The sequence below is a fragment of the Rhodnius prolixus genome, unplaced genomic scaffold (genome assembly GCF_049639745.1).
Source record: "Rhodnius prolixus isolate KJV_2025 unplaced genomic scaffold, Rpr scaffold_2, whole genome shotgun sequence".
Lineage (NCBI taxonomy): Eukaryota > Metazoa > Arthropoda > Insecta > Hemiptera > Reduviidae > Rhodnius > Rhodnius prolixus.
The window spans coordinates 55,894,115-55,909,783 of record NW_027411592.1 but is presented as its reverse complement, the minus strand read 5'-3'; the positions used below and the strand labels follow the sequence as shown (position 1 = coordinate 55,909,783).

Genomic DNA, 15,669 nt, shown 5'->3' with positions numbered 1-15,669 from the left:
AAAGCTTGATATAAATTACACTAAATACAAAATAATAATAAGGAAAATATAAGACTCACAGACGATAACACAGGCACTCGCCAGGCCGAGCGTACTTACGGTAGAGAATGATTCTTTCATATTTTTTTTTGGAATGTTAGCTGTAAATAGCACATCGGTCTCTTGCAGTTCAAAGGTCAAATTTATATTATGCAGCAGCTCCTGCCATCTATGACTATTTTTCGGTTACAAAGCTCAACAGTCCTGACTAAAGTCGTGATAACCAATCCCTTCGTAGGTCTAGATCAACAAACAAACGAAAGGCGAAGGTCTATTCTGGTCAGTTTCGGCTAGAGTAGGGTGAAAACTGGCAGCCTCTGGTTAAAAACACAGTAATGTTCTAATTTTTTCAGGCGGGCTTTTATTTGTTACATGGACGGAAAATAGTGCCTATACTATACGCAGTGTTCCCAGCAGGTCACCCATCCAGGTACTAGCCACGCCCGTTGTTGCTTAACTTCCGGTGATCGGACGAGAACCGGTGTATTCAATATGGTATCTTGTACAAGTTAGATTATCTACCGCGAATGGGACGGTAGGACATACACTTCTACAGCCATGGTGAAGGCGGCTTCCTAGGGGAGGGAACCTCAAAATCAATGCTACCGGTCCCCCAGGGATGGGTCCAACAAATGATTCGGGTTTTTTGAACGAAATAATTTCCAGCACTTTTTTTTTGGATTTAAATCGGAAGTAGGTGAAGGTCAAGTAGATGTTTCACATCGGACATCTAATATTTTCAAATAAAATAGAGTAAAAATATATAATTGTAATTTTCTCGAATAATTAATATACGTTCTGATTTTAGAATGACACATAAATACAGCTTTCTTGAATGTACCGTCCAAAGTGTGTTTGTTCCGTTAAAGGTCAAATGTATGCGAGATTGGAACAGCTAAGGGTTAGGTGGGAAAGTGAATCGAAGCAAATAGTGGTGGTAAGTTTGGATGAAATACAAACTGTGGAAGAAGAAGGGTTATGACGCGGTCTTCGATCGACCCAGATGTGACGTCACATCTACCCAGCCTAATTATAGTCACTGACTCACATCGGTCATGACTAATGGAAATAGCTGTTTGAAAGAGAGAGAGGGGAGAGGTTGCTTCGGGAAAATTCTGTTATAAAAGTGGTAGCCATATTTTCTGTCCATTCCTGTTGTCATGGAACGTTTCCCCCATGGCTTTTTGCAATTACTTTAACCTGTCATCATGCTTGTCCCCGAAATACTCTGTAGGGAGTGTGGATCAGCATTAGGAAACACGATATTTGGTTGTAAATAAAGCTATGCTGCATAAATTATTAAAATCTTTAAAAGAAACAGCTTACTGTTGACAGCGGAGACGTTACGATCGGTTCAAAGTTATGGGATTTTGAGTTTTCCTCCATTTTGAGTTCACTCCCACCACAGTCTTTTCCTTCAATGATCAGAACTTAATGAAAATGTTTTGTTAAGGGTTAAAGTCATGATATTGCACCAAACCAAAGAAGATAGTTAGAGGGAGACCAGATTTTTTGAGCCAGATTCCTGTCTAAATGCTTGCTTCCCAAAGACGGATGTGTGGGGCTAATTGGGCGGTTGCTGAACCTCTCACAAGGACGTGTACGTGGCAAAGGCGGTAATGCGAAGGGATAAATTATTTTAGGATCCAACAGATAATTTAAGATCTCTGCTAGTCAAGGCAAGTATAGATGGCCATGTTTCTCGACTGCGACCATGCTGTGTGGATAGGCTGGACTTGACAATAGAAGAAAAATGGAGGTTGACATCCTTGTTGATAGGGTTGCAATTGATTTTATGTAAAAGGATATTATCTAGCACTTTCGAGATCAGGAGAGATATTCCGCAAAAACTACTGATGGGAAAAATCTGGAGTTCGTAAAATAAGAAGAGATTTCTCCCGTTCTAAGAGCCGAACGCTGGATTCAAACTCAGAATGTAGAACGCTGACCATTCTTGAAACTAAGAACATCATAGAATCTCAACTTTTATTGATTGATAAGAGCTCGAAACCCATATAAAAGCAAAAAATTTCTGGTAAAATACGTATTTCAAAAAATGTAACATCCATTTATACGGATAAATAGTCCAAGGAATTTTAATGGATTTACAGATCTGATAATTGCGGCTCACTTCCGGTGTACGATTTTCGGCTAAAAGCTTCGTGATACGTACTTCTATCATTTTCATCATCAGCTACATTTTGATGATTTCTAGGAATCATCTTCGAGACTCTTAAGTCATCTTTCTCGGGTTTTGGACTGCTAATTTCATATTTCCAAGTTAGAGGCTGTATCTTTATTTAAACCCTCTGTCCCTTCTTAGCTTTTTTCACATATCCTTCGTCCAGCTACTGATGATTCGTTCTTCTTCTTTGGAAGCCATTTTCATGAACTGTACTGCCATAGATTCTTCGATTTAAACTTCCTTTTGCAATATAGTTTTCGTATCATGTGTCTCAGATCTTCCGGATCGCTTCTAGGGCTTCCATTCTATCACATTCTTGGGTACACTACCGAAAGGAATACTGGCGAAAAGGCACCCAAGCAATACTGTTTCAGTTCTAGAGAAGAAGCAATTGAGATCTTCTACTCTATTTGATGATTTGATTAGAGCAGCTATTTTACTATATTACTCCGTTAATGGTACGTAGATGATTTATTGAGCGGTTGAATGCTAGGAGATACTCGTAATAAGATTTGTTTGGTTCAAGAAATGTTTTAATTTAAATCCCAAGTATCTGATATTATTTCAAGTAGTTACCTATTTACCAATACACATCAAAAAGTTACATCATCGCCTTGTGTTTCCATGGTGAATTATTAATTTACAGTGGCGCGCTAGGTGGCTTTGTTAGTACTACTAAAACGTACGTACAACATGTATCCGTATGTAGTATTGTGAACCCAGCTGTATTTAGAGAGAGCAACAGGTTCTGCACAGAATATATTTACTCGTAAGAAGTCAAGTTTACTTCAAAGACTAAACCGCTTTACAATTAAAACTGTACTTATTTATCTTTTATTCAAATTTTTTCAAATCAAATCTAATCAAATGAATGCATTAGTTTAATTGAATACTTATCTTTTTTCCCAACTGCTTCATAAATTCCTTTGGTAAATGTAAAGAATAGTTACCCGGAGGTGTGGCCTAATTCGAAGTGATTCTGATTCGCTGTTACTATATAACCCGCCATATTCAAATATAAATATAAAACTATTTCTTTATTTTATATTTACATTTAAATCTGGCGGGTTATATGGTAACAGCGAATCAGAATCACTTCGATTTATTTATTTAAGATTGATAATTTTATTTAAACCCCCCTTTATGTGGGGGCTTTGCCCCCACACCCCCTGATTTATTTATTTCTTAATGGGGGGCTTCGCCCCCTACACCCCCCTCCTAACCTACCTAATCACCCACAATTTTTTAATTTGAGTCACAAGATTCATTACAATAATTACAAAGAACAACACAAAAGAAACTTACCTTATTCTGTGGAGTCCTTTTCCTGAGGAGGGTATACTTGGCGGACTCCCTCCAGAACATCCAAACCAACATCCATACAAAATTTTAAAACATTCATTACTCCATCCTCACTCACACTACATTCATGCTTTAATTTTTAAAAAAAAAAACTGCAAATTTAAAACGCTCATGCTCATAAAGTTACAAAAAAAAAAGGCACCTCAAATCACAAACAGAGCACTCGCGGGAACTGATAATACATTAAAAAGGAAGCAGTTGCTATGCAGTAAGTGTACTGCGCATGCGCGCGAAACATAAGAGGTAAGAAATTCAAACAAATTATATACAGTACATTGGCGGGAAGTAGTTTAAAAACTCAACGGTGTGCTGTACTGCGCATGCCCTAAAAATAATCAGGCCACACCTCCGGGTAACTATTCTTTACATTAGCCATTCCTTTAAACAGCAGTTAAGTTACGTACTAGTCGTAATTCTTTGAATTAAATCCATTTTATGGCTACATTTATGGATTTGCCAAACATTTTTTTTTACCAGATTTCACCGGATGTACAAATCTTTAAATCTTTTTTTGAGTCTGGAAAAAATTACGCAAAATTACGAAAAAAATCTACTCGACCGGAAATTAGTGATCAAAATTCAATCGGATAAAACGGAAAGAATTTTTATTTTTTTTTTATTTATTTATTTGCAGTAGAGCTTTACTCCGAAATATAGAATTGTCTCTTTGGTGATGGTATTTCTTGTTGGTTTGGATTTCTTTGCTACTCTATTTTTCACTACAGCAATCTGCTCGGGTGAAGTTAATAAAGTGGCAACAGACTTGGCTCGATTTCTCGCAGAGACAAAAGTTTTGGGTGTGGGGTTAATACGATCTCAAATTTTCTTCAGTATAATTTCCGCGGTTAGTGTTCTGTCTTTTATGCTGAGTTGGCATTTTTCTACAGTGAATTGGAAACTGAGCCAAACTATAACAAAAAAAGAAAGTGAAAATAATTGGCCATCTATCCCTACTGTTTGATGGCCATCTATCCCGAATGCTAGAGAGAGAGATGGCCAACATGATAAACATAACTCAACGCGTACTTTTTGACAGTTTTAGAGAATAGGATTCATTAATGTACAGTCGACTCTCGATAAATCGAAATCCAAGGGACTACAAGAAAAATTCGAATTATCGAGACTTCGAATTATCAAGAAGGGAAAAAAAAATTCGAATTATTAAGAGTTATTATTATGTATATATGTATGTACATAGGTATATTGAAAATACGTATGAGCTTACCTAAGTTTTAGACATATACAGCCTCGAGTAAAAAAGTAAAAATTAATGAAAACGACAAAAAAGAACCAAAAAATTACATATGTATTAACATTTCAATAAATAATAATATACATATGTACCTAATTAAAAAAATGAACAGTTTATTGTTACAATGTGGCTTAGAATTTGTCAAGTGACTTAGAGTTGTAGAAAGCGTTGATGGTGGAATATTGAAAGTTTTGGCGATATCTTCTTTTTTTCGAACCACTTTTCACGGCCGCGATAATTTTTCTTTTTGTGGGACACAGTAAGGGAGACGTACTTCCCATCGTGACAAACTAAGAAAGAGAATTGGAAAGTTAAACTGGGCTGGAAGGAGGGAAACATTACGCAGGAAATGAACAATAAGCGGAAAATGAGAAGTAAACATTACTAGGGAAAATTCGAATTATAAAGAGGGGAAGGTGGCCTCGTTCGAATTATAGAGCCTTCTCTCCCCCTGTTGTTAAGAAAAGAAGTTCGAATAATCGAGCGTATCTAAATACACTGCATTTTTTCGATTTACCGAAGTTAACAGCTGTAGAGTTCGAATGATCGAAAAATTCGAATTATCGAGTTTCGAATTATCGAGAGTCCACTGTATATTGTATTTACCTAATATGTAGAAAACAACACTAAATTTTGATACATACATTCGCTGCAGCACGCAATATGCAACTATCATAAAATTTTTTGTTGAGACGATAATGTTTTTATTCTCTGAGTTAATTAATAACGCTTTGACGCAGAACAAAATGAACTCACTGTAGTCAGACATGAAGGTTCATCACTGGAGAGTTCACGCAGCGCCGTCGGACGACATTTCGGTTAAATTTCGGCTGTTGGCCATCACTCCTGATTGGCCATCTCACCCGACTTTATCCTATAGCTCTCACAAAATTTCTGTCAACTTTCTAAATACTTCACATAGATCTGAATAATTAATTTTGACGACTTTTTTCGCTGTTATAATTGATTTTCGTATAAATTTCCAGGAGACATAATACCCAAATTGACCATAAAATGAATCAATTTATAAGTTATTAAAAGGAGGAAGTAGGTAATTAACAACAGAAGATCTAGAAACCATCATTCCGCCCAAAGAAAACTGTTTCCCCCCCAAGAAAGAGGTTATTTTGGAAGGAATTACTTGATTTAAGTAGAATGTACTATATAAAGCTGGTCCATTAAGTGCTAGAAGAAGTGCGGGTGGCTAGCCTGTTAAGTGAACTGTTAGTTCTGTTTACAATACTATCCGCTTCACCACGCCTTTTAACTCTTTTACGGTCTTCCGCAATGCTCATCAAACTAAGATATTACGTCTCTTATTATTAATTACAGCTTTCAAAAAAAAGAAAAAAAAAAGAAAAACTTCTTAACTTCTGCTCTTCTTAAAGAGAAACTTTAAATCGCTTTTTACGCAATCCACAAGAGGAGGAAATATTTTAATATTTACATTTTTAGATCAAGAAAATTACTTACTAACTTTGTCCATCAATTTCCCCGATGGAAAATGCACGATATGCGGATCCTCTGTTAGCGTAAACATTTTTACAGGAAGCCCTATATGTTCCCGCTCCGTTTCCGCTCAGCTGTTTCTGGTACTCCAATTTTAGTCACAATCCATAATTCAGGAAGTTCTCTATTCCTTGGATTATTATAGGGCGTTTTGATCCACTTTCTTTCTAAGTTCTGACGAGAATGCATCATCTAAACTTCCCCCACCTTTTGATTTGCTTTCCAATTAAGGGGGGGTTATTCAATCTTAAAGTAACCTTAGCATCAGCTGCTTTCATAACGCCATCTTCGTTAAAGTTTTAGTGCATGTTTTGATCTATATAATTAGGTAAGTTTAACTTGCAAGTATGTATTTCCTAAATTAATACATCGTTAGTGTAAATATATTTTACTCATATTTATAGACATATATAAATATATAAATGTTTAAGCTTTCATGTGAAGCGATATATTAACAACTTAATTTCGGGTGTTTTGAATTATGAAACCTTTTTAGCTGCCATTATCTCATAAACTAACCTATTAGATCTGGGTTGTTGCAAAAAAAATTACAGTTATAAAGGAGGATTTGCCCTATATTTTAAAGAAAATTTAGGAATTTTATCTTTTATAGAAAAAGAGAAAAAAATTGTCAAAGTTGGGTGTTTTTCAACGTTACAGCTTTTTCGTGCAGTTTTTGACGATCAACCCTTATACAACTGCCCTATCTGGACAGTTTTAATATCGTTAAAAATTAATCTTTTACACTTTGATAGGAACTAAAATTGTTTTATCACACTGTTAAAGGTTTCATTATGATCTGATGAATATAGAGCAAAATATTGATACTTAAATTTTGGGCCTCTTTTGAACCAAGTAGTTTAACCTGCAATGATCTCCTAAACTAGATTATTGTTCGTTTATATTTTATTCGTATATGGATACTGATATATCATGTTAATCTTCAATTTTTCTTAATGATCTATGATGATTACGAAGCGAGATAATTTAAACATAAATTTAGAACGTGTTATAAACTGTGTAATGATTTAGGAGAGAGATGTTGGTTGTAGATGTTGATTGATAAATAACACTTTTAGTATCGGTATAAGATATTATATTTGTATGTGACTGACTGCCAAGGACTGTATACTTTACACAAGAACCGAACAGACTGACTGACGTGGCTAAACGATGTGTACAACTGAAGTGTAAGAATTTGAGCAGAAACTTCGAACTGAATATGTAACGCAATATCAATATGATCTATCACTGAATTGAATCGATGTAGGGGTAGTGAACCCCCCACAACTCATCCACCCTAGCGTAGGGGTAGTGAAACCCCACCACTCATCCACTCTAGCCAGAGGGAGGGGTTCAGCCCCCTTGGCACACAGAGAAGGGAGGCTCGACGAAGGTATATAAGAACAAGAGGATATTCAACTGGGATTCAATTCAGTGATAGATCATATTGATATTGCGTTACATATTCAGTTCGAAGTTTCTGCTCAAAGTCTTACACTTCAGTTGTACACATCGTTTAGCCACGTCAGTCAGTCTGTTCGGTTCTTGTGTAAAGTATACAGTCCTTGGCAGTCAGTCACATACAAATATAATATCTTATACCGATACTAAAAGTGTTATTTATCAATCAACATCTACAACCAACAACTCTCTCCTCAACCATTACAACTGTAAAAACTTAAAACTAATCAAAGTGGTGCAAGATTGATCTATCCCTACGTAGAAAGCGCTGCGATCTATAAAACTCTGAGATTCCATAATTTTGTATATTCTACATATGTAAATTTAGACAGATTTTGTGGGTGTACGTTTTTCACATAATTCTTCCCCCCATTATGCGAAACTTTAAGAACATAAGTGATGATGCTATTAAGTAGAAAAAAGTCAAAATAATTAAGTGCAGCAGAAAAAGAAAGAAAGACAGAGTAAAAAATATATATATATTAGAAGGAAATGATAAATCAGTGGTGGAGGTGCTGTTAAGGACGGAAGTACTACCTATGGTCTTTCAAGCTGCGAAGGAAATGTAGCGTAATGGATGTACGACTTACAGGCAATTTCGCAACGTCTCCTTTCTAAATAGATTTCTCTTTTTTTTGCCTTCTTCCTTCTATCTATTTTCTTTACTTCTACTTGAACCTCTTCCATTCTATTGCAAGTAAAGCTGTATAGTTGGAGACCTGGCGCTCCAATCAAAAGCCAGCGTTACAACAGTCTGAAGATGACATTGGAATGAGTGGGAAGTAAGGGAGCTAGAGGGGAGTGTTAGTGAGATTGCGTGGAGGGGAGAGGATGTAGACAGTACCAAGTGATGCTGGAAGTAGGTAGTACAGGAGCTGGAACCTCGTTGTGTGTAATTGCCCCAAGGGGAGTCCTTCCTCTTGCCTGCTCCAGTGTATAGTAGGAGCAAGAAGGGATTAAATTGGGTGTACTCCTAGCTGTATTCCATTGCCCTGGTAGACTCCCCAGTTATTTCCTTGCTCTACTCTCCTCCAAAAGGACAACCTTCTCTCTCTCTCTCTCGCTCACTTCGTGTTTGCTATCTTCACTACGGTGAACGCCAACACTGGAAAACGAGAGAAAACGCCAAATCACAAACCATCCTTGAACTCTTCCTTGGGCCCATCCCCCCAAAAAGGGCAAACCTGTACCCTAAATTTTTAAGATAATCATCTTGGGTAAAGGCAAGTTTCTTCCATGTTCTTGTCTTTATGCGTGGGTTTTGTAATGCTTTAAATTTACCTCTTTTTTTTTTACTATTTTTCTTCCCTCTCACTCTCCCCCTCCCACAAACTCACTTTCTCTTACTTCTATTAAGAGGTGGTACAGCAATCATGTCCAGTTTTCTTTTAAAATTGAGATCTTGAGAGATTTCTTCTTAAGTACCAAGTAAGCGTAATGAAAATTTTCAAATTTGCAGACGACTAGCTGACACTTAACTGATAGTTGTGCGGGTGGTTTTTTTTGGGGGGGGGGGGCGCATCGACTAGAATTAATCGTACGAAATTGCAGTCGTGCGAATAGTTTTGATTTTACCAGCATCCGTTTAAGATTGCAACGCTTTTGTTTTAATGGATCCTGAGAATACGATAAATAAACGATTACCTAAATGTTATTTCTTTATTCTCTCCAGCGGAAATACGTCATAACATCCTAATTTGGCCCGTTAGGGATTCATTTTATTTTCAGGACAAGACGTGAGCAATAAATTTGAGAGTCTTTATTTATGTAGTGAATTCCGTGGGGGGGGGGGAGAGAGAGAGAGAGAGAGAGAGAGATGAAGTCGTTAAAAGAGAAAAACCGGGTAAACTGTGGACGGGATTTTTTACGCCCTGATTTATTTTAAATTTGATACCATAGTCAGACCTGCCTTTTTTTAACCTGGAAACAACTCGCGGTAACCTTATTCAAGGTTTCCTTTTGGAGGGGGGGTTAGTTTGAATTTTTAACCAAGTTTTCAAGCGCTTTAGATAAAATGAGAGGAAAATGTATTAATATTTTATTAAGTTCTAAATTGATAGACTTAAAATTTTCCTTCCAAGTTTATAATTTTATTTGTTCTTTTAAAAATCAAATATTTTAATTTATTAATTCTTTCCACGATGATTTAAATGGAGCAGAGAGGGATGTCCTCCCAAGAACTGAAGCTGGAACACAAAAGGCGACCAGTGAATTCGTCAAAGAAGTTGCGACTGTAAAGTACAAATAGATAGCTGTGGAAATAGAATTCATTCATAATCTATCCTCTTCTAGCGCCTAGACAGTGATAAGGCCTTACATAATCTTCTCCATTCACTCCTATCCCTGGCAAGCTTCTTCCTCTTCCTCCATTCTACACCCTTCTCCAACAGGTTCTCCCATGTCCTTCGATGGCGACCGCGTCATCTTCTTCCTTCTGTACGTTTACTTATTCGTATACTACCCTAGAAATTCTATTTTCTGCCATTCTCATTACGCGACCGAACCATCCTTTTAATAATCTCCATGGCCGGTTCAATGTCCAGGTCACTGTTTACATTCCTGGATTCTATCTCTTTTCGTTTTCCCTAAAATCTTTCTCAAAAATAGCGCATTTCCATCGCTTGGAGTTGGCTCCGATGTCTTCTCTTAGTTAGAGTCCAGGTATTCACTAGAGTAAGATAGAATCGGTAGGAAAACAGTTTTAAAAACAGCGACTTTGGATCGCGCAGACACTTCTTTCTTTCCTATAAAACTCTTTCTGGTGCCGTGGCGAAAAAAAAAAACCTTCCTGCCGCATCTATTCTTTCGCTTATCTCTTCGTCGGAAATAGAATAAGGACTAAAATTCACGAATTAGGCAGTTGCAATTAGTTGTATTTTTGACTGAAAGTGTATGGGTGAAAGTGAGGCGGAAAAGTTCGAAGCATTTCTTCAGGGAACCACGCGAATCTCTCAGTCTAACAACCCAAATTGATCTGTAGATTGTTTACTCTCAGTCTTTGTTATCTACTCAGCCTTTTTGGCTCGCCTTGCTCACGTTTTCTGTATTTATAAATAAGGTGGAATATATTTATTGTTTTCCAGACGCTACTAATGAGACACCAAAAGGTGGGCGAGAGTTTCCCTAATTTCTTATCCAAATACTTGAGCATGCAGGTCCGTAACTAGAATTAGTGACGGGACCTTTTTGAATTACTGAGAAAATTCTGTCGAAAATTCCATGATTATAATTGTTCCGATTTCAAGCTTAGGTTTTGCTCTACGTTCAGTATTGACGGATTCAGATGTTGCCTTCACTCAATCATCCCCGTTCTCTTTACGAGCTTACTCGCAGAAGCACATCTGCCTCTGATCATCATCTTGAATTTTTGCCTTTTTCTCTGCTTCAATTCAAGTTTTATGTGTTACAATAGGCTAAATAATAACGTAAAAACTATTAATATTTCGTTCATTCTTTTTGGTGACTGATTCATAGTTTCAATGGGATTGAAAAAATAACTGCCATTACAGTCGAGTAAGATTTATTTTGCCGAGCTTTCGACCTAGGGACTAGGTCATCTTCATATGTTCCACAGCCCTGAAGATGACCTAGTCTCTAGGTCGAAAGCTCGGCAAAATAAATCTTACTCGACTGAAATGGCAGTTATTTTTTCAATTCCTATTAATATTTCTATTTTACAACAACTATGAACATTTTAATGGCATTGTATTACTTCATAAAGTTTCCAGTCTGTCTGACCGGAAATAATTACTGACAACTAGTGCCTAGCCTAGACTAATTTCAGACTTTTATCTTAAGACTTCTCTTGGCGTATTGGGGCTTGTCTTTGACACAATAATTCACCCAATAATAAGGGTTAGCGTATATAGGATTCCCACGTGGAGATCCAAATGGTGTTCAAATCCAGGCTACTGGTCCTTAGATTAGCTCTTCCTAGGAGCTTCTTTATAACTCACTGTCCGGTGTTGGACCTGTAACGGGAGAACCGGCGGCCGGTAGTGCAATGAAAAAAAACCTCTGGAAGTCACTAATCTCAGATGTTTGAATCATTAAATAATAAAATAAGGTTTTGGTGGTTGAAATAAGACAAATGACGTTGTTCTCATTTCCTGTAGAAAGTCCTTCGGGCATTATTTTTTGGTAGCTTATCTATAAATTTGAAAGTTTGTCCATATCCCTGTAAAACTGAAATTTGGGAGCGACTGAATTCTGTATTAACAAAACTAAGCAAATGATATATTGGCAAATTAAAACTTAAACAGAATCTAGTATTTTATGGTGATTTCTTTATAACTGGTGAGAACTTCTGGAAATGTTATTAAAGTTTTAAGGTTTGATGGAAGTGTAGAAGTGGGGAGAGAGCATGCCAAAGAGGGCGGTTCAGTCAAGAAGATGATAATCTTGATTCCCCCTCCCTAGGGGAAGTCTCCAGAGGGGACCTTACATAACTCCAAGGAAACATAACAAATGCAAACATTTGAACTGTTTAGAAAGGGACATGTTTGGGAAGTTGTTAGAAGCAACATGAGCCTTAAGTTAGGACATGAGTTAATCATGTAAGCAAGGGAATGGGGAGATGTGATGGTGAGTTTGGAGGGGTGAGTAAGTGTGAGTAAATTATTTGCATATCTACAACTTTCTCAGTTCTAGTTAGCTAATACTGCAAAATGCGGACACAACCTAGACATTGTGAAGTTTCCAGGGGGATGTTGCCGTCGGGTCCATGGGTTACCCACTTTACTTCAATGATGTGTTGCTCTAGAGAGAGAGAGACAGAGAGAAAATTTTCTTGTAATCAAGATGAGAAACAGAGAGATCATCTGACTCGCTCACACATTCACAAGAGGATGAAGTAAGCTTTAATTTTGCGGTAGCGAACCGAAAGATACTCAACGGCCCCAAACTCTAAGGACTAACTTCTTTACTATGCTGAAGAACCCGCTGCCAACGCACTGGAACTAAAAGAAGTGCAAACTTCTAATTTATTCCAATAAACCCTGAGCACTTCTCAAAACTTCTCTAATGTTGACTACGGCCAAGTTTGAACTTCATCTTCATCTTCTGTGTTGTAGCTTTAGTGGTGGTGGGGGGGGGGGTTCTTGTTCAAAGCATTAATCTTTTAAACGTTAAAAGCTAAAGAATTGTACCACTGACTAACAAAACAAAAATCTACCCATCCGTACAGACAGACCCTAGGAAAGATAACCTCCTAAACTTTTCTTCCCATTATTTCTACTGACATCCTAGCCATGGAGTAGAACTGCTAGTGGTGGAAAACCTTGGTTACTTGGGTAATGTTGGATAAGAAGGAGAGAGGGACAACCGGGGCCTGGACTTTACCAGCAGCAATCTTGGTCAAAACTAGCAACCAGCAAAAACAACAACAACAACGCCTCTACTATGTTCTTCTTCTTCTTCTTCTTCGTCTACAATTTTCTGCAGAAGGGAAAATCTCTTGTTCATCTTTGTCTACCCACACGTTGGTCTATAGTAAACCCAGAGCAAGTAGTCATAGGAACTTTCAACCTCTGCTGCCACCTCTATCACTGGCTGCGTTCCCTGCTTCCATTTCTTGCTATATCTGAGACAAAGAACTCACTACTTCTTCTTCTTCTTCTTCTTGTTCCAAGCTCGCACAAATTATTATATTTCTTAGATGTCATGGTTTAGTCCACTACGCTTGGCATATCGCGGAATCCCCTCCAGATCTGTAAAACTTTCATCAACTATCCCAAACCCTTCCTTATACTGTTCTACTTTATTTATTTATTTTCCCACTTTCAACTTTCTTTTTCTGGGTTTGTGTATTATCTAATACTGTGTATCTTTTTTTTATTTTCGTCTTTATTTCATTCTCCATTTCCCGCTTTTCCTTTAGGAAGTAATTAGTTATTATGAAAAAGAACACTAATTGTTTTATTTAGTAACAGTTCTAACTTTATTCACGTGCACCCTCATTATTGTGAAAATTTATTTTCATTACGTTCTTTTTTCCTTCCTTTATTTTGCTGCTATTCATTTAAAATTATAGCTTTTTTATTTTTATTTTTTTTGTTCATTAACTTGCTAATTATTTTTTGTGCGAATTTTACTTATTAATTCAATTATCCCGAACAATTGTATGAAAAGTTAATGAAAAAAGAAGATTACAAAAGTTTAGGTTGGCTATGTACTGCCAGAGAAAGATAATTCTGAGATTTTCTTTAGTTTAAAAATTGTATCGAGTTATTTCAAGAAGTCTGGAGAGTATGGTAGGTAAGGCGGAATCTTAAACTCATTCCCTAGACTATAGGATGTCATGCAATAGGATCATTTTGACCAGGAACATGCTGTTATTGGCATAATTTCCAGGTACGAGGGTCGTTTGAAAAGTCCGTGCAAAGTCAGAGAGATAGCACCACTGGCGCGTATCGAGGTTATGTTTAGTTAGTAGCATCTCTTGGAAGAACACACACCAAGTTTCAGCCAGATCGGTCTATTTCTTTGTGTTTGGCATTCGTTTGAATCGAGGAAGTCGAGTGATTTTCAAAAAATGGACGAAAAAGAATTTCGTGTGTTGATTAAACACTACTTTATGAAAGGCAAAACGCCTCAGGAGACTAAAGAGAAGCTTGATAAACATTATGGTGGTGACTCTGCACCTTCGATTAGAACAGTTTATAAGTGGTTTCAAAATTTTCTGAAGTGGCCATATGGGCACAAGTGACGCTGAATGTTCTGGACGCCCTGTTGAGGTTACTACTCCAGAAATCATTGATAAAATCCATGATATGGTGATGGATGACAGAAGAGTGGAAGGTGCGTGAGATTGCTAGTGCTGTGGGCATCTCGAATGAACGGGTACATAATATTTCGCATCAACATTTGGACATGACAAAGCTATCCGCAAGATGGGTGCCGCGATTGCTCACGCTTGACCAAAAACGAAATCATGCGAAGTGTTGCAAGGACGGTTTGCAGCTGTTCCAGAAGAATCCGCAGGACTTTAAGCGTTGTTTCGTCACTGTGGATGAAACATGGATACATCACTACACTCCTGAGACCAAAGAACAGTCTAAACAATGGGTTACCAAGGGGGAATCTGCGCCAAAAAAAGGCGAAGACCGTTCCTTCGACCGGAAAGATTATGGCGACTGTCTTTTGGGATTCGCAAGGAATAATCCTCATCGACTATCTGGAAAAGGGTAAAACTATTATTCATCGTTACTGGACCGTTTGAAAAACCGAGCTGCAAGAAAAACGCCCACGATTGGCCCTCCAAAAAAGTCCTTTTCCATCACGACAACGCACCAGCTCACACCTCAGCAGTTGTGGTCGCAAAATTAATGGAAATAGGGTTCCAACTCGTTTCACATCCCCCCCTATTCTCCAGACTTGGCTCCCTCGGACTACTATTTGTTCCCCAATATGAAGAAATGGCTGGCGGGAAAAAGATTTTATTCAAACGAGGAGGTGATTGCAGAAACGAATGGCTATTTTTCAGACTTGGACAAATCCTATTATTCGGAAGGGATCAACAAACTAGAGCAGCGTTGGACGAAGTGTATAAGCCTAAAAGAAGACTATGTTGAAAAATAAAAAAGGTTTACCCCAAAAAATTAAGTAGTTTTTATTTTTGCACGGACTTTTCTACGTCTATTTCTGTGACAACCTCTCACAATGCATTGGATAGTTGCTGTGGTACCTATTGCAAAACTAGTTTTCTGTTCTTTGGGAAACATAGTTTACTCAGCGTTGTCTAACCACATTCCTGGAACGTTTCACAGTGTTTCACCAATGATCTTCAAAGCTACAAATCATACAGAACAAGTTCTTAAGTCTGGCCATCGACTCACCCAGGTACACTTACTATATCGAG

The 15,669-nt window shown here is 37.5% G+C and overlaps 1 protein-coding gene, 1 long non-coding RNA gene and 1 pseudogene across 3 annotated transcripts in view; 1 reads left to right on the top strand and 2 right to left on the bottom strand.

Moving 5' to 3' along the window:
• The window catches only part of LOC141450037 (uncharacterized), a 300,684-nt gene that overhangs the window by 89,516 nt on the left and 195,499 nt on the right, over positions 1 to 15,669 (bottom strand). The gene's annotated exons all lie outside the window — the stretch shown is intronic.
• LOC141450035 (uncharacterized) overlaps positions 1 to 15,669 on the top strand; it is a 233,999-nt gene that overhangs the window by 122,323 nt on the left and 96,007 nt on the right. The window lies entirely within an intron of this gene.
• On the bottom strand, positions 428 to 548 carry LOC141450581 (5S ribosomal RNA; annotated as a pseudogene).